Consider the following 19807-nt stretch of genomic DNA (forward strand, 5'->3'; position numbering starts at 1 on the left):
AATCCCCTGACTTAATGGCATTTGTTTAAAATGCAAAGACTAGTTCTCATACCTCCCTGAATCAGATTCCAGAGAGATAAGCCCTTGGAACCTGCACGTTTACCCAGTTGCCAATATTATTATTGTTTACTATTTACACTTAAGTTTGAGAACTTTCATCTCCTTTACTTCCTGGGATACCTGAGACAGCAATGTATCTCTGCAGTATCCCTGAGGGACTTCCGTTTAGTTTGACTACTTTGAAGTTTGTGGAGCATATGTTTATCAGGTGGAACCTCTATTTTAAATAATTGACAGAGAAAATATGAAGGGAAAATGTCTGTTGAGTTAAAGCCTAAAAATGGAAACTCTAAGAGAACAAAGATCTTTTCTCCCATTTCCTGCTATAGGGTCGGTGCCTGGTGTGTGTGAGGAGGGTGTTGGTAAATATATATTTGCAGACTGAACTGAACGCACTTTCCTATTGCTTCACTCTCAGCACACAACGATGCCCTACATCCAAGTGATTTGACTGTCCCTGTATTTGATATCCAGGCAGTCGAGTTCTAGCCATACCTTTCCTTCTTTTTACACCATAGTTCTAGTTCTTATCCAATGTTCCATCTCTTTTCAGTAATCCGGGGTTTATGAATCTTGCCCTCCAATATAGTGTTTTTCCAACATTCATGATTCCAAAGCAGGATGACATTTATAAGCAGTGATAATTATATTAAAGATCTTTTGTCTGTGATCAATAGAAATCAATATGGCCAACTTAACCAAAAAGGTATCTATTAGGAAAATGAGTTCGGTGAGATCTCAGCAACAGGGGTCTGTGGACCTTCTCTCTGGAATGCCACCCAACATAATTCAGCTCCCAGCTTTTTCCCACCTCTGGGTCTTTGCACACACTGTGCTCTAAGCCAGTTTTAAATTCCTGGAGAGAGATGGGGATTGACCCAGCTAAGGTCAGGTACCTGTTATTTAGTTTAATTACTCAGCCACTGGATCAGGGGTACCATTAAGTAATCACCTCTGTGGAGAGAAAATCAAAGACTATTACCAAAAGGATGTGGGAGTGGGATAAAGAGTTGCTAGGAAGACTCAGCTAGTTTAGACAGGCTAATTTTGGTGCCTTTTTAGAAAAACCTGTAAATGACTATTTGGACTCTGGTGTTCTAAAGCCTGTTAAATTCTGCTACTAACCAGGCTGCAGACCTGAGAGAGGTCCATGCCAATATTCTCTCTATACTGCTGCTCTGCTGTGGGCGGTGTTCTTCTGTAATTGCTGTGGACTTCCTCTAGACCTGAAGATTTAATTTGGAGCCCTACTTTAGCTGCCTTTAGCTGGAAAATTTGATTTTCAGTCCTGTTTTTGCTTTTAGATATTTATTTATAGTATCTATCCCTGCCTACTTACAAGAAAAGACTGTTACTGGCAGGTCTCAAATCAAATTCCTTGGTAAGAAATGGCACAGATAATATTCAGACCACTCCCTCCAATCTATTCATCTCAGGTTCTGTCCCTGATTAGCGGCCACCCAGACAGGCACTGCCCCATCAGGGTACTGGACTGCTCTGCAGCGTGAGGGCTCTTAGAACAAAGTTCTTTCCTACTTATAGCCCTGTCTGCCCCATACCCAACCTCTCAACCTCTCTCTATTCTGTTGTCGTAATCTGCAAGGATTGACAGATTCTGACTGCTCTCCTCTCCAAAAGCATCTTCTTTACCTCTCCCCACTCCTTTCTGTGCTGTAGTTCCACTGGCCTGCTTTCTGTTGCAGACACACAGAAGTCTATTCTCTCTGCCTGGAATGTGCCTTTCCCACATATTTACAAGGCTGGCTCCTTAATATTTTTCCGATCTCAGTTCGTCACCTACTTTAGGGAGAGATGCCCTCTCCACCACCCTTTCTGAATGGCCCCTGCCTCCTAAGTCACTCTATATCCCATTACCCTCTTTTATTTCAATGTTTCAGTGATCACTATCTGGAATCCCACTTCTTTGTGAACATATTCATTGTTTGCTTCCCCCCAATAGAATATAAGCCCCCTGAAAGCATGAATTTCGTCTCTGGTCTATCTCAGGTGTTTACAACAGTGCCTGGTATATAGTAAGTGCTCACTGATCAAAAGAACAAATTAAGGCCAATTTGCAATTTCCAAATAATCTTTGATGCAAAACAATCCATGTGCATATGGAATGTATCAAAGCCAGGGAGAGCAAAGTTAAGCAACCAGCACCTTTTAGATTGTGGGGAGCTGAGATCACTGGACTGACTGAATCTCTGGTCCTAGAAACAAACATCCATTCAAAGAAAGATGTTGGGCATTTGCAGCAACTTTTATACCTATGCTCTTGGGTCACCCTTCTCATCATTTGTGCCAGCTCTGTGTTTGCACAGCTCACCAGAGAATTTTACCAGGCTGGGAAGAAGTAAAATGTGGTAGGTGTGATGGAAACTTAGCACAAGGCATACCTCTGACTAACTAAGAGCACTTATTTTTGGTGCATCCTTTCATAAGACCCAAGCATTTCTATTTTCTGCTCGGTTGACAGTACCTATTACACAGCAGCCTCACAGGTCTCTATGGGACAATATTTTTTCCACTCATGTACATGTGCACGTGTGCATGCACACACAGACCAGCAACTGTACCTTTGAAAAATGTTGCGCAAGCCTAGCCATGGCTTAAGCCACTAAAATGACCTCTGACCTTATAAGGGGGAATTATTTTGGAAAATTTTGAGCTAAAGGTAAGGACAAAAGATATGTTGAGTTTTCTTTAGCAACCTTGATTTTCCTCCCCCAGTAGCTATTCTTGGGCAGCATGCTTAATTATTCATAGCTATTTCAATGTATAATTTGTTTACTTCTCACTGACTAGAGCCTTGTTATAATGTTTTCCATAGAGCTTCATGCTGATGGATCAACCTGTTGGTGAAATTATTTTAAATAGCTTTAAATGGGTTTAAAATACTTCAGAAATCAAACTCTTTGGCCTGTTTGGAAAGAGTGTAAGAGGGACATTATGCTGTATTAGCCGCACAATAAATAATGTAGAGTAAATAATAAGGCTCGTGTATGAGTTTATGGTGTTCCATACACATCACTTAAAATGCAGAAATAAAACAACTAGATCTTAACTTGCCAGGCCCAAGTGCTTCTCAGCTTCTTATCCTGTGTTATTTTAGACCTTCTGATGGCATCCCAATTATTTGTCCTGAGAAGACTATTTCTGTCTTTTTGCCCAATACTGATATGAGGCTTGGCTATATCTCACAACTTTTTTGTGTATGCATGTATGGAAATATTCTAAGTAAGCTAAATTAAATGAAAAAAACAGCAATAAAATGAGGCACAATGTTAAAAGGAGTATGAAGTTCTTTGTATTATTCTTGTACCTTTTCTATAAGTTTTAAATGATCTAGATAAGATGTTAAACAAAATGTCAGCGATCTTAAGGGCAGTCAGGGTTGAGCTTCCCCATCACAGGTATCCACCTGTAGCAGCCCCTGCTGCATCTGTTTTTCCCTGGGAGATCCCCAGCCACAATAATCTCTCGGGAAGGCTCTGCTAAGCTGATGAAATCAGAGACCTATGGAAATGAAATTTAAAGAAATAAACGTTTGTATCTAATTTTTAGAATGCATCAAAATGATGCAGAGGAAGTAAAATTGTATAACAATAGAATTTTAATATATTCCTCTATTTGTATACATTGTATTATTTTTGACCTACAGTTTTTTCTTTTGGGGGAGGTAGGCAGATTTATTACCAAATTTTAATAAGCTGTTACATTCTCAAATAATTTAAAAGCAAGTTTGAAATAGGTAATGATTATTTTATATGTTTATTTTGAGCTGAAATTCCTATTTTCTAGTTTCAGGATATTAGAGAACTACTTCTTAATAAAGGCAATGCTAGAAACCTGAAAGTCAGAGACACAAAAACAGTGAGATTTGAAATGATGCATAACAAGAATCTGGAATACCCAAAGGAAGAAAAGTGAATGAGAATTGCTACTGGAGGAAAGGAGGGAGGGAGAAAGGAGAGAGGAGGGATGGAGAGAGGAGGGGAGGTGGGGAGAGAGAAGCAAGGAAGGAAGGAAACAAGGAGAGCGGGAAGGAGGAAAAAGAGGAAAGAAAGAAGAAATGATAACAAGAAAGAGAAATCCATAAAGACACAGTGTACAAATATTGCTGTCTTCACTTAGTAGGAAGTATGTAATGTAATTGAAAGGCAATCAAATAAGTGTTAATAGAATTTTTAAATGATGTTCATCATATGGTGTGAATTTACCCTGCAGGTTTATGGAAGCTCAGGCGGCTAGCAAAGCCAGGGACAGTGTCAGGATCAGTTAGAGCCCTTTGCCTAACCAAGCTTGGAAGGATCCTGCTTTGGTTAATAGCCAGGCCTTCATCTTCCCACCCAAGGAAGCTGCTGCCTTAGTAACAAATCTCTGAAAATGGACCAAGATCCCTTTCCTTTTCTGGAAATACCCTTGAACCCACACAAAGTGTCATGTCACAAAATGTTCTGCTTCTGGAACTAGTGTGGAACAGCTCTGTATTTGGAATGAGTGAGTTAAATTCTCTGAGTCATATTTTTAATGGAGATATAAGAGTTAATTTTACAGAAGGTACCATGCTTCTTAGAAGCAAGGCTCTGGATAAATATTTTTAGTTACCATCCCCTCTGTCTCTGGAGATATCCTACTATCATTATAAGAAATTTTTTGGATTATTTTATAGAGAGCTTCATTTTGTAGCTCCACACAAGGCAAAGGTGGCAATTGGACATTAAATCAATGCCTTAGCTGTCAGCATGGAGATGCATTTTTTTCCTAATCTTACTAACACTCTAGCCAGTCACCATGCCTCCCCAGTTCATGCAGCTGCATAATTATACATTAGATCTCCAAAATGAATTAGTTTATTTTTAAAACAGCTAATTGCCTTAGTGGAGTCATGTTTTACCAGAAGCACAAAAGGGCTTTGTTCGTTGCAGGGAAATTTTCTTCTGGAATGACTGTGTTAGGCTCTAGCTTCTGTGAATGTCAGTCATAAACAGCAACATATCAGCAAAATTCACTAAGATCACTAATATTCCAGAGCACCCCGTTGTGATTTCAGCATTATTTACTCTACATGTAGCTCTATGTAATCTTCAAATGAAAATATCCTACTTAGGAATGTTCCGGTACAATGATATGCAATGGAGCCCTGTTACGTGTGTGTTTTCTATAGCACAGTTTAGGTCTCGTCTCTTGAAACCCAACTATGTATTTATAAGGCAAACTCTCATTGATTATTTGGTCCCCATTATGGGTGATAGGCCAATTCTTTGAAATCAAGAATTCTCTCTATTATAGTCCCAAACTTAAACTTTTGATTTTGAATGCTCTTTTATTTAACTAGAAGCAGGTATATTTCACTTATGTCACTCTGCAAGGGTAATGTTTTTAGAAAACACTGATTAAAGATTGTTTGCCATGGTAGCACTATCAACTACAAGTGTCTGAGGGTATCCCCACAGGGTAGCATTACCCTAGCAGATTCACATCAACAATGCCCACAAAGACAAATGGATTCAACCAGAATGTCACATAAATAATCCCAATATAAAGTATTACACCAGGGAACAGTACCCTCATGACCTCTGACCAGCAGATTCTGGGAAACCGGATTATAATTAGAAGGATGATGGAAGAATTTTGACTGAAACCAATGCCTTTTAGTTATATGGTTTGAATGTTTAATAGCATGAGGCTAAGATGATGGGATGGATCTGCCTCTGTGGAACCCAGATGTGGCAAGACCACCACAGAGAGCCTCGGATTTGGCCCCAAACTCAATATGACTGTTTCCAAACTTCCCTGCATTCCCCAAAAAGGCAAATTTAACTTCTCACACTTTAAAGCATTCGTGAGTATTTCAGACTGCTGCAGAGTATGAGAGTAGAGCCTAATGAATACCACACAATAAAACTTCATTTAAAAATCCTTATTAAATATCTTTCTTTCCCTAATAGTCCCCTCTAATATTAGCAGCCAGTAACATTATATCTTTTTTTATGTGTCTTTTTTTTTTTTTTTTTCCATTCTCTATCCACACAGCCCCTGGAATATATTGTATTGTCCTAAGCAATTAAGCTCTGGCTCCAGTTTTGTATTCCCACCCAGAAAAGCAAAGCCTACAGTTAGCTAAATCCTCCTTTTGTTTTCAAAGTTTTGCTGTTTAAGTTTGCCACCTGGAGAGTTCATCTTCCACGCCAAATCACTTTTCAAAGTAGTCACCTAATAATTCCTAGGAAAACATTCTGCTGCTAAGAAAAATAGGACTTCCTATTCCTAATTATAAGAATTTACCAGTCTCTGGGACTGAACCCCCTGCCCCAGAGCTGAGCTTAGGTGGGCCCAGACAATGTTCATCTCTGTGTTCCATGTTTTCTCTGACTCCAAAGATAACATAACATCCCTTCTAATGGATCTTTCATTCAGTAGATTAAAGTAATTAATTATATTACAGTCAACTGATACTAACCTGAAGAGTATATTATATATTATCATGTTTGAGTTAGCTCACTAAGAACTTGAATATGAGAGAATACTAGCCTCCAAGAGCTAACTTGGCCCCCATGAACTGACAGTTTAACAATGGACAATAGATGGCTAAAAGCTGTCCAGGAAAGCCTGATATTCAATGTCAAAATTTCTAAATTAAGGCTGGCAGAGGAGGTAATTAGTTCTCCATACATATCAACAAGCAAACAAACACATACATACATATTTATTTCAGGAACCAGAAGACTATATTTACAAAATATAGTTGAGATGGGGTAGTTATTAAGGTGAAACTGTGTACCTATGGAGAAAATACTTTTTTACTAGTAAAATACATTTTTATAATTTAAGAGCTTTTAGATGGTCTCAAAATTCCTTTCCGGTTAGACTTCCTAGCAGTCATGAATCTTTGAAAACTGGTGAGAAGCTTATCACTTGACAGATTACAGAGGTGAGGTTTCCAGAATTTAATGTTATGTTGGTTCTTACTATTTGCCATTATTTTCAAATTGTGTTTATCTCAGACATTCATGAAAATCAAGGCACTTTAGAATAATTATAAATTTTCTTTGATCTATTAATAACCTTTCACAGCATGTTGCTACCTTCTGCCCTTTCTGCCAGTGGTATATTTATTCAGATATTTTAAATAGCAGTTCCAGTTGTTTTTATTTTATTAAGTTAAAATGTGTTTGCCTATCATGGCTGTACCTGCATTTAATAATTCTTGCTTTTGACACTAGAGACAAAGATCAGTCAATACTTTAATTGCCTGAGGGCTATCAACAGACATGAAGCTTTCCTTAAAGTAGTAATCATCTTTGGCAAAGAAATTGTACTTTTAAGTGCAATTTATGCATTTACTAATTCTGTGCTGCATTCTCAAGATGATGGGCTGCACATTAGCTCTTTCCTTTTATGTGACATTATTTAATTTGGGAATCAACTTTTATTTCAGGTGCCATAGTAATTTCTCATTGTTGACAGAATTACAATAAGAAAATCTTGAAAAGAACATATTTAGTTTAAATTAAGCAAAAAAGAAAAGAGAAAGGTAAGCTTAGACAAGATTCAGTTTAGGATTTTACCCAGAATATTTAGTTGCCTTAGAAAATACAAAGTTTTGCCACTTCGAATGGAACTTTCTTCAGAAAATCTAGCCTTCATTAGTGTTTGTAACAAAGGAAAACTTTTGCTGTCAATGTGTAGAAGTTCTTATTACTCAGTATTCTTACCAATACTTGGTATTATTATACTCAATTTTTTACCTATCTGCCAGATTTATAATTGTATCTCATTGTGGATTAATTTATTTTCTGATTATTAGTAATCTTGAACATATTTCATACTTTGGGCATCAGAGTTTCCTTTTCAGTGAATGCATCTTTTTATGTTTTGCCTACTTTATTATTGGGTTTTGTGTTTTCTAACTGACTTGTAAATATTGTCATTATATTCTAAATACTAATCATTGGTTGATTAAATGCACAATGTTTTCTCCCAATGTGTCATAATTTTTTTTCTTTTTTAATAGTGTGTTTGCATAACAATTGTATTCTTGTGTCATATTTATGAATCTTTTATGATTTGTGATTTTCTGGGTCTTTTTGGAACAAATGTATTCCTAATCTGAGGATGTGAACAATATTCTTTTATATTTTTTTCTTCTAAAACTTTTAAAGTATGCTCTTTGTATAGATTGTTAATCTACTTGGAGTTGATTTTGTGAGTGTGTGTGTATAGTTTAATTTCACAGGGTTCTAATTTCAAGGGATCTAATAGTTTAACATAGAGAACAAGTTATCTAAGCACCATTTACTGAGGATCTCCACTTATCTATGGTGCTAGCACTGACACGTGTAAAGTTATCATGTATATGCAAGCCTAATTTTTGTTGGTCTATTATCTTACCTATTTGTTTATGAAGCAATAATATAGTCTCTTTATCATAACTTAACAGATAAGTCTTGAAGAGTGGTAAGGCACATGTTCTCATTTTGATCTCCTTCAAAATTTTCATGACTCTCCTTGGAGCTTTGCTATTTCATATAAATTTTAGAATTAGCTTGTTGAATTAAGGATGATATTACTGTTCTGTTTATTTTTTTCTCTCCTTGGACATACTCTCACTATTAATTTTTTTATTTCTTGTCTTTCATCTACAACTTTTAAGTGAAGGGCACTTTATCTAATTTAACCATCACTAAGGGCACTTATTAACGTTAATATTAATATTTTAATGTTATGTAATATGCTAATGGCTTACTATATTACACAGTCTTGAGTTGGGTAAGTAGGCCTGTATGTGCCAACACTCAGTTATACTGAGTTGCAAGGCTTAGAGAAGTTTTAAATCTGCTAATTTATTATTATAAATCTTCATGATATTCATAAAGATATTTCTTATCCTTTATTTTATGAATTCATCTCTTTTTTTAAATTGGAAATTATCTGTTTCTAGCAGCACCCTTTTCCTCTTTCTGTCGTTTTCTTTTTTTCTTTTGATCTCTTGTCAACCAACTTGTTAGCATTTTGTCTAAAAGTAAATTGATTTTGAGTAAGGGTTTAAGACATAATAATTAGTTACTATTCATTAATTAAATATTACGTACCAGCGTTTGTGTTAGACATTTCATATGTCATCACAGCAACACTCCTGTTAGAGACCTATGGTAATAGCCAATGTGTCAGTAAAACCGAGGACAATTTGCCCCAGCTCACAAAGTCAAAATTCCCTGTAGTCAGGGTTGAATCTGTGTCTTTGCTTTTCTCCCTGCGCCAACCTGCCTCTAATGCATAACAAGGTGTTGAAATTGAAGTTTAATCAAAGACACTGTGATGAAATATTTCTGAAGCCAGACAGCCTGATCCTGAGGAGGGATCAGTACCTTCCCCTGTCCTGTGACCATGGAGTTCCTGATTTGCCAGACAGGTTCTAGGAAGGGTGGGTGAGTAGGAAGGAAAGAGGTACCCTGGGGCTAGATCTGGAGGAGTCTCTCACAGGTGGCTGTGGTGGGCTGGGGACGGCACCCCCATCAGAGCAGCAGACTGAAGGGGAGAAAATAAAGGGAGTTTTAAGATGCTCAGTTTGTTCTGCTACAACTCATGTTCCTGTAACAAAAACTAAATCAAATTTGATTGGTAAATAGGGGATAATAAGAATATAAAGTGATTGTTGGTTCATATGAGATTTTCTTTCCAGGCATAGGGAACTGGAAGAGTAGAAATAGAATAATAACTTGCAGTAAGAAAAGGAAAGGAAAAAGCTATTGATTGGGGGCTACGTTGCCCACAGGAGCCATCGTGACTCTATTTAAGGAAATAAAAACTAGTGCCTGCGTCCCTCACTGCAGATGCACTTGCCGAGCTTCATTCAGCTGGCAACTCATGGCAGGAGGCTCTTGCCCAGGTGCTCTGCTTCCCTCAGTGCTGGCTCAGTTCCCACCACCCCTCCACGCACATCCCCGTCTATTGTTTTGTGCACTTGTCCACACTGTAGCAGCTTCTGGCCAAGCTGAGCTGTGGTTTTGGTGTTTTCGGGGGGATAGGGTGGGAGGGTCCAACTTATTTCCCCAATTAATAATGATAAATATCAATAATAATATTAGATGATGACAATGATGATAATGAAGTTAGTGGTACATTTACAAAATAACATAGGCTTTGAACAGTTTCCTGATAACCCTATCATCTCATAAACTTGTTATCAAGGGTGCCTATTTAACAGAATATGAATTTTCTCTGGAATTCAATTATTGTGTTATAGCTGATGCATGCATTGTTATGGGCCTGTTGTTCAAAACTTATAAATACAAGGCTTAATTTACTTGGATATTACTCTTGGGTTAATCAAATGCATATCCTTAACCAAACACGGCTGTGAACTACTGAACTCTATGGGACAGTTTTATGTCTAAGGTTTGTACTTGGTTCTGTTTACTTACCGTACCAGAGTTTTTGTGTCCAGTAGTCAGATTTTATCCCCAGCATCCATTACAAAACCTAGAAAATCTCTTTTTAATTCAGGGCTTTAGAAAAATCATAAAATCCTTGAATGTGAGTTGATAAACTGCACAGCAATTTATTTTACTACATAAAGTAAGGAAAATTATATGGGACAAATATGATTCCTGATAGGAATCTTCAGTTCCTGTCTCACATTTACCATGTGGAGCCAAAGCCAGGTTAGATTTCTTGTCTTGCACAGTCTGAAGGCTGGTGTTTCTCGTCTGGGTGGGCCACATTATGGCCTGATTTTTGTCTGGTTGTTGCTTCCCCACGTTCAAGACCCTTGCTATTATTTGCAGAAAAATGATTAGTCTCTGTGTCTGTAATTGCCTGTGGGTCACTTTAAGTGCCAACTCTCCACCACTAGCATTTCTAAAAGGGTTTTGTTTTCCTCTAATATGTTCATCAAATGCCTGATTGCAAGTTGAGTATTCCTGAGGCATGATCACGCAGCCAGGAGCCTGTCTCGTTCTGACTGTGCTCTGCATTTTCTCTGTAAAGTTGGGGCAACGAAAAAGATCAGATTCTGTTCTCTCTGGCAAGAAGAGAAAGAGTCTGAATTGAAAACAGGGGCAGAACCATGGCCCCTGATCTTTTGTAATGAATGCCAGCATGCCCTACCACACTGTTAAAGGGTCTCCCTGGCTGTCACATTTCAGGGATATATTTTTAACTATTTCCCCTCTATATGGATATTGTATGTATTGTTACCTTGATCTCAGCTATCTTCCAGCACTAAATACTTAAGATGTTATTCTACTATTCAAATATTAGAAGTTAATGTGACAGAAGGACAAAAAAATAGTACTAGGGGATTAAAAACATGAATTATGAAGGAATACTTTTCCTCCATAATTATGAAGGAATAGTACCCCTTCATAATTCATGTTGAACCCCTATTTATTTATTTTACCTTATTTTTTTTTCTGGGGCTACATGACACATTTTTAAGGACATAGTCTTAGGATTCAAAGGACATGATTTCCATTCCTGGGCCACAAGATCAAACTGTTCCAGAGGGAACACTGGCACCCAGGTCTGCTTGGCTCTGCACCTCATGAACTTTCCCTGTTCTCACTTCTGGTCATGCTCCGTTCGCTTGAACACCTAAGGCCCTACTTCCCAGAAGCCTTTGAAAGAACGAATATTTGTCAAAGGAAACAATATTTATTGTATAAATATAGGAAACTCTTAAAGTTAAAAACAGAACAAAGGCTAATATATGTTTTAAGGCATTGATCAGAAGTGTTACTTTTGCTACTGCTGCAGTTTTCCCAGTAAGAAAATTATCCAAAGAAAAAGACACTGAATTATGTGTTTGATATATGCTACAAAGAAAGATGAAAGAAGGGGGAAAGAGTATGGATGCTAATGGGTGAGAAATATGTGCTTAGGTTTGAGTCAAGAAAAAAACTGACTTCTGATTTCTATGTGAGAAAACAAAGGCATCAAAGGGTGGGGTGTGAATGAATGTCCCAAAGAGCAGGCTAAGATTCCTGAAGTGAGGGAGAGATCATTCTATGCAACTAGAAAGGACATTTTAAGAAGCACTGATATAAACTGGTTTGCAGGGCAGAAATAGAGACACAGATGTAGAGAACAAACGTATGGACACCAAGGGGGAAAGTGGCTGGGGGGATGGTGGTGGTGTGATGAATTGGGAGATTGGGATTGACATGTATACACTAATATGTGTAAAACAGATAACTAATAAGAACCTGCTGTATAAAAAATAAATAAAATAAAATTCAAAAAAAAAAAAAAGAAGCATTGATATAATCACTGTTGGGACACAGTGGTTTTGAAGAACCTAATGAAATGTGTGGCAGGTTTAAAAAAAACAGGAAAATGAATGTTAAAAAGATCTATTTGAAAGTGGATGTGTTCTGATTTAGTCAATAGACATCATCGTTGTCGTGATCCTAGGAAAATCCTGGGAAGAGTGTGCTTGGAAGTAAGAGTGTCCATGTTACCTAATGTGTCTTATTCAATTTACCCCCATGTTAAGAAGCTTTATCCTGGAAAATCAAAGTTGCTCTTGGATATACATAGCAACTTCTGGGAGATTTTATTTTTCTAGAAATAAAATTTAAAATTTTTACAAATCAACTTCTTTCTGTCTTTTCCATCAAATTTTCTAAGACTGATGCTACATTGCTATCTCTTAAAAATTCAAAGTTAATAGATTTTATTATTAGAAAAGAAGATATATCATGAATGCCTATACATTATACTCAAGGGCACAGATTCAAAGTTTTGAGTATCATCTTAATCTTGCTGTTTCTTATCAGCTGATTTGATCATATACATTTGGATGTCTGAAAGCCAATATACTCCACTATTTAATAATTGTGCTAGTTAAACATTCTTGAGATGTCATGATAATCCATGATTCATTTGAAAATAGCAAAAAGACTACTTAAGGTTTACCCTAGACTGGATATTAAAAAATATGACTATAGGTGTCATACCATAAGATGCAAAGGTAGCCACATTACCATAGCTGTTGAGATTAACTATGGGTTCTCATTTCTCATTCCTTATATTGGTTTAAGGTGGTTTTTTTTCTTTTCTTTTTTTTTTTTATGTAATGCTCTACATATGGTTGATCCTGTTTATTTGTTTTTTAAAAATTTTTTTCTTTTATTCTTTTTTTGAATTTTATTTATTTTTACATACAGCAGGTTCTTATTAGTTATCCATTTTATACATATTAGTGTATATATGTCATTCCCAATCGCCCAATCATCACACCACCACCCCCACGGCCACTTTCCCCCCTTGGTGTCCATACATTTGTTCTCTACATCTGTGTCTCAATTTCTGCCCTGCAAACTGGTTCATATGTACCATTTTTCTAGGTTCCATATATATGCGTTACTATACAATATTCGTTTTTCTCTTTCTGACTTACTTCACTCTGTATAATAGTCTCTAGATACATCCACGTCTCTACAAATGACCCAATTTTGTTCCCTTTTATGGCTGAGTAATATTCCATTGTATATATGTACCACATCTTCTTTATCCATTCATCTGTCGTTGGGCATTTAGGTTGCTTCCATGTCCTGGCTATTGTAAATAGTGCTGCAATGAACACTGGGGTGCATGTGTCTTTTTGAATTATGGTTTTCTCTGGGTATATGCACAGTAGTGGGATTGCTGGGTCATATGGTAATTCTATTTTTAGTTTTTTAAGGAACCTCCATACTGTTATCCATAGTGGCTGTATCAATTTACATTCCCACCAACAGTGCAAGAGGGTATCCTTTTCTCCACACCCTCTCCAGCATTTGTTGTTTGTAGGTTTTCTGATGATGCCCATTCTAACTGGTGTGAGGTGATACCTCATGGTAGTTTTGATTTGCATTTCTCTAATAATTAGTGATGCTGAGCAGCTTTTCATGTGCTTCTTGGCCATCTGTATGTCTTCTTTGGAGAAATGTCTATTTAGGTCTTCTGCCCATTTTTGGATTGGCTTGTTTGTTTTTTTAATATTGAGCTGCATGAGCTGTTTATATATTTTTGAGATTAATCCTTTGTCCATTGATTCGTTTGCAAATATTTCCTCCCATTCTGAGGGTTGTCTTTTCGTCTTGTTTGTAGTTTCCTTTGCAGTGCAAAAACTTTGAAGTTTCATTAGGTCCCATTTCTTTATTTTTGTGTTTATTTCCATTACTCTAGGAGGTGGATCTAAAAAGATCGTGCTGAGATTTATGTCAAAGAGTGTTCTTCCTATGTTTTCCTCTAAGAGTTTTATAGTGTCCGATCTTACATTTAGGTCTTGAATCCATTTTGAGTTTATTTTTGTGTATGGTGTTAGGGAGTGTTCTAATTTCATTCTTTAACATGTAGCTGTCAGTTTTCCCAGCACCACTTATTGAAGAGACTGTCTTTTCTCCATTGTATATCTTTGCCTCCTTTGTCATAGGTTAGTTGACCATAGGTGTGTGGGTTTATCTCTGGGCTTTCTATCCTGTTCCATTGATCTATATTTCTGTTTTTGTGCCAGTACCATATTCTCTTGATTACTGTAGCTTTGTAGTATAGTCTGAAGTATGGGAGTCTGATTCCTCCAGCTCCATTTTTTCCCTCAAGACTGCTTTGGCTATTTGGGGTCTTTTGTGTCTCCATACAAATTTTAAGATTTTTTTGTTCTGATTCTGTAAAAAATGCCATTGGTAATTTGATAGGGATTGCATTGAATCTGTAGATTGCTTTGGGTAGTAGAGTCATTTTCACAATGTTGATTCTTCCAATCCAAGAACATGGTATATCTCTCCATCTGTTGGTATCATCTTTAATTTCTTTCATCAGTGTCTTATAGTTTTCTGCATACAGGTCTTTTGCCTCCTTAGGTAGGTTTATTCCTAGGTATTTTATTCTTTTTGTTGCAGTGGTAAATGGGAGTGTTTCCTTAATTTCTCTTTCAGATTTTTCATCAAAGAAACAGCTTTTAGTTTTATTGATCTTTGCTATTGTTTTCTTTGTTTCTATTTCATTTATTTCGGCTCTGATCTTTTTGATTTCTTTCCTTCTATTAACTTTGGGTTTTGTTTGTTCTTCTTTCTCTAGTTCCTTTAGGTGTGAGGTTAGATTGTTTATTTGAGATGTTTTCTGTTTCTTGAGGTAAGATTTTATTGCTGTAGACTTCCCTCTTAGAACTGCTTTTGCTGCATCCCATAGGTTTTGGGTCATCGTGTTTTCATTGTCATTTGTCTCTAGGTATTTTTTTATTTCCTCTTTGATTTCTTCAGTGATCTCTTGGTTATTTAGTAACGTACTGTTTAGCCTCCATGTGTTTGTGTTTTTTATGTTTTTTTCCCTGTAATTGATTTCTAATCTCATAGCGTTGTGGTCAGAAAAGATGCTTGATATGATTTCAATTTCTTAAATTTACTGAGGCTTGATTTGTGACCCAAGATGTGATCTGTCCTGGAGAATGTTCCTTGCGCACTTGAGAAGAAAGTGTAATCTGCTGTTTTTGGATGGAATGTCCTATAAATATCAATTAAATCTATTTGGTCTATTGTGTCATTTAAAGCTTGTGTTTCCTTATTTATTTTCTGTTTGGATGATCTGTCCATTGGTGTAAGTGAGGTGTTAAAGTCCCCCACTGTTATTGTGTTACTGTCAATTTCCTCTCTTATAGCTGTTAGCAGTTGCCTTATGTATTGAGGTGCTCCTATGTTGGGTGCATATATCTTCTTCTTGTTATATCTTCTTGTTGGATTGATCCCTTGATCATTATGTAGTGCCCTTACTTGTCTCTTGTAACATTCTTTATTTTAAAGTCCATTTTATCTGATATGAGTATTGCTACTCCAGCTTTCTTTTGATTTGCATGTGCATGGAATATCTTTTTCCATCCCCTCACTTTCAGTCTGAATGTGTCCCTAGGTCTGAAGTGGGTCTCTTGTAGACAGCATATATATGGGTCTTGTTTTTGTATCCATTCAGCAAGCCTATGTCTTTTGAGTGGAGCATTTAATCCATTCACGTTTAAGGTAATTATCGATATGTATGTTCCTATGACCATTTTCTTAATTGTTTTGGGTTTGTTTTTGTAGGTCCTTTTCTTCTCTTGTGTTTCCCACTTAGGGAAGTTCCTTTAGCATTTGTTGTAGAGCTGGTTTGGTGGCGCTGAATTCTCTTAGCTTTTGCTTGTCTGTAAAGCTTTTGATTTCTCCATCGAATCTGAATGAGATCCTTGCCAGGTAGAGTAATCGTGGTTGTAGGTTCTTCCCTTTCATCACTTGAAGTATATCATGCCACTCCCTTCTGGCTTGTAGAGTTTCTGCTGAGAAATCAGCTGTTAACCTTATGGGAGTTCCCTTGTATGTTATTTGTCCTTTTTCCCTTGCTGCTTTCAGTAATATTTCTTTAATTTTTGCCAATTTGATTACTATGTGTCTCGGCGTGGTTCTCCTTGGGTTTATCCTGTATGGGACTCGCTGCGCTTCCTGGACTTGGGTGGCTATTTCCTTTCCCATGTTACGGAAGTTTTCGACTATAATCTCTTCAAATATTTTCTCGGGTCCTTTCTCTCTTCTCCTTCTGGGACCCCTATAATGAGAATGTAGTTGCGTTTAATGTTGTCCCAGAGGTCTCTTAGGCTGTCTTCATTTCTTTTCATTCTTTTTTCTTTATTCTGTTCTGCAGCAGTGAATTCCACCATTCTGTCTTCCAGGTCACTTATCCGTTCTTCTGCCTCAGTTATTCTGCTATTGATTCCTTCCAGTGTATTTTTTATTTCAGTTATTTTATTGTTCATCTCTGCTTGTTTGTTCTTTAATTCTTCTAGGCCTTTGTTAAACATTTCTTGCATCTTCTAGATCTTTGCCTCCATTGTTTTTCTGAGGTTCTGGATCATCTTCACTATCATTTTTCTGAACTCTTTTTCTGGAAGGTTGCTTATCTCCACTTCATTTAGTTGTTTTTCTGGGGTTTTTTCTTGTTCCTTCATCTGGTACGTAGCCCTCTGCCTTTTCATCTTGTCTGTCTTTCTGTGGATGTGGTTTTTGTTCCACAGGCTGCAGGATTGTAGTTCTTCTTGCTTCTGCTGTCTGCCCTCTGGTGGATGAGGCTATCTAAGAGGCTTGTGCAAGTTTCCTGATGGGAGGGACTGGTGGTGGGTAGACCTGGCTGTTGCTCTGGTGGGCAGAGCTCAGTAAAACTTTAATCTGCTTGTCTGCTGATAGGTGGGGCTGGGTTCCCTCCCTGTTGGTTGTTTGGCCTGAGGCGACCCACCACTGGATCCCACCCAGGTTCTTTGGTGGGGCTAATGGTGGACTCTGGGAGGGCTCACACTCAGGAGTACTTCCCAGAACTTCTGTTGTCAGTGTCCTTGTCCTAATGGTGAGACACAGCCACCCCCTGCCTCTGCAGGAGACCCTCCAACACTAACAGATAGGTCTGGTTCAGTCTCCTATGGGGTCAGTGCTCCTTCCCCTGAGTCCTGATGCACACACTACTTTGTGTGTGCCCTCCAAGAGTGGAGTCTCTGTTTCCCCCAGTCCTGTAGAAGTCCTGCAATCAAATCCCGCTAGCCTTCAAGGTCTGATTCTCTAGGAATTCCTCCTCGCGTTGCCAGACCCCCAGGTTGGGAGGCCTGACGTGGTACTCAGAACCTTCACTCCAGTGGGGGTACTTCTGGGGTATTAGAGTTCTCCCATTTGCGAGTCACCCACCCAGCAGTTATGGGATTTGATTTTATTGTGATTGCGCCCCTCCTACCATCTCATTGTGGCTTCTCCTTTGCCTTTGGATGTGGGCTATCTTTTTGGTGAGTTCCAGTGTCTTCCTGTCAATGATTGTTCAGCAGCTAGTTGTGATTCTGGTGCTCTCGCAAGAGGGAGTGAAAGCACGTCCTTCTACTCCGCCATCTTGAACCAATCTCCTCTGGTTGATCCTGTTTTGAGTGATGTACATATTTTATATGAAATGCCTGAAGGTTTTAAATGACATTTCCTACTAATGTTTTCTCCTAGCTTATAAAGGGGAAATACTAACTTATATTGGAGAATTCCCTATCATTTAGTCGTCAGAACATTAATTGCTCCTAGACTTTAGTTTCCTTTAACTAGGTTTGGGCTCCATCAAGTCAGTACTTAATTATTAATAATTCACATAATCAAAAAGTAGTAAATTTTAATCCAAGTAAGATATTGACTTTAAAATAATTCAGTTTTGCTTCCAAATGGTCCCTTCAGCTTATCAGAAGTACTTTTGAAAATTTCCTTCAGATATAGCCAAAATAAGAAGACAACCGTCCCCACTTCATTACCAAAAACAGGTTGTTATAGCTTCAGATGAAATTACTAATATTAGCTTATTGATTTTAAAATACACAGTCACTGCCATCTGGAACAAAAACATTAGCTGGGGGGAATGCATTGTGGATTGAAGATATTCCTAGGTTTCGATTAAATGACAAGCACAGATGTAATTCAGTGTACCTAGTGAAGGTTCTGTGTTTCATGTGAGTTTTGTTATTAATCTCTGTTCCTTATATTAAAGTATCTGATTTGACCTTACAAAGTAAACATAGAAAATAGCCTGGCATATACCAATCACCCTCTTGTTCGTTATTTCCATTTCTTATTTTGCAGTTAGGAATCAGTGAGTTTTTGAATACACATGGTTTGTTTAGTCTAGAGAGTTAAATTAATATAATGAGAATTTCCATTCTAATTTTTCTTATCTAGCTTATATATACTCATTATTTTTCCTTTAGGAAACAGCAGAAACTAATGATCTTTATATTCTGTTTTACAGTGTTACAGCTGATCTTGAGAAATAGGAATTATCTTAGTTCAGAATATAGAAATCTAAGTAGGCCCTCAATTATTCACTTCTTTATTTATATAATAATAGTGTGCAATATTAATAATGTGCAATAATATAATAATAAGTACAGTGTACTGGGTACCTATTATGTTCTTGTCATAATGGTAGATATTTTATATTCACTATTTCTAAATATTAAAGCAACATTGCAAAGCAGACGTTAATATTCCCATTTTTAAGATGAGGGAATTGTGACTCAGAAATGTTAAGTAACTTATACAAGGTATACAGCTCATGACTGCCTAATAAGTGACAGAGCTAGAATTCAAGTCAAATTCTGTCTGAATCCAGAGCTGCTTCTCTGTTTAATAAGTCACATGATTTTGAATGTTATGTAGTTGCCCTTCATGTAAAAGAGATTCCATGGTCCTCATGAATCAAATATAAATTAATATCTGAAGGCTAAGTGTCCAGTTTACAGAATATATCTCTCTTTCATTTAGAAAATATGTGAACATAAAGCCCCTCCTTAAAAAGATTTAGACCATGTAGGATCTCTTTAAAACTGAAAAGGAACCCTTCAAGTCAATGAGAATATAAAGTGGAACTTCTTTTGACTAGAGCTTTGATGCTTTTATTATTTATTTGTTTATTTTATTTATTTTTGGCTGCGTCGGGTCTTAGTTGCGGCACACAGGATCTTCATTGAGGCATGCAGGATCTTTCGTTGTGGCGCGCGGGTTCTTTGCAGGCTTCTCTCTAGTTGTGGTGTGCAGATTCCAGGGCACGTGGGCTCTGTAGCTGTGGTGCGTGGGTTCCAGAGTGCGTGGGCTCTGTAGTTTGTGGCACGCAGGCTCTCTAGTTGAGGTGCACGAGCTCAGTAGTTGTGGCACGCGGGCTTTGTTGCCCCACAGAATGTGGGATCTTAGTTCCCTGACCAAGGATTGAACCCGCATCCCCTGCA

General features: G+C 37.5%; 1 protein-coding gene across 10 annotated transcripts in view; it reads left to right on the forward strand.

The window, feature by feature from the left end:
• HDAC9 (histone deacetylase 9) overlaps nucleotides 1-19807 on the forward strand; it is a 998074-nt gene that overhangs the window by 392025 nt on the left and 586242 nt on the right. The gene's annotated exons all lie outside the window — the stretch shown is intronic.

The sequence above is a fragment of the Balaenoptera ricei genome, chromosome 9, assembly GCF_028023285.1.
Source record: "Balaenoptera ricei isolate mBalRic1 chromosome 9, mBalRic1.hap2, whole genome shotgun sequence".
NCBI classification, from domain to species: Eukaryota; Metazoa; Chordata; class Mammalia; order Artiodactyla; family Balaenopteridae; genus Balaenoptera; species Balaenoptera ricei.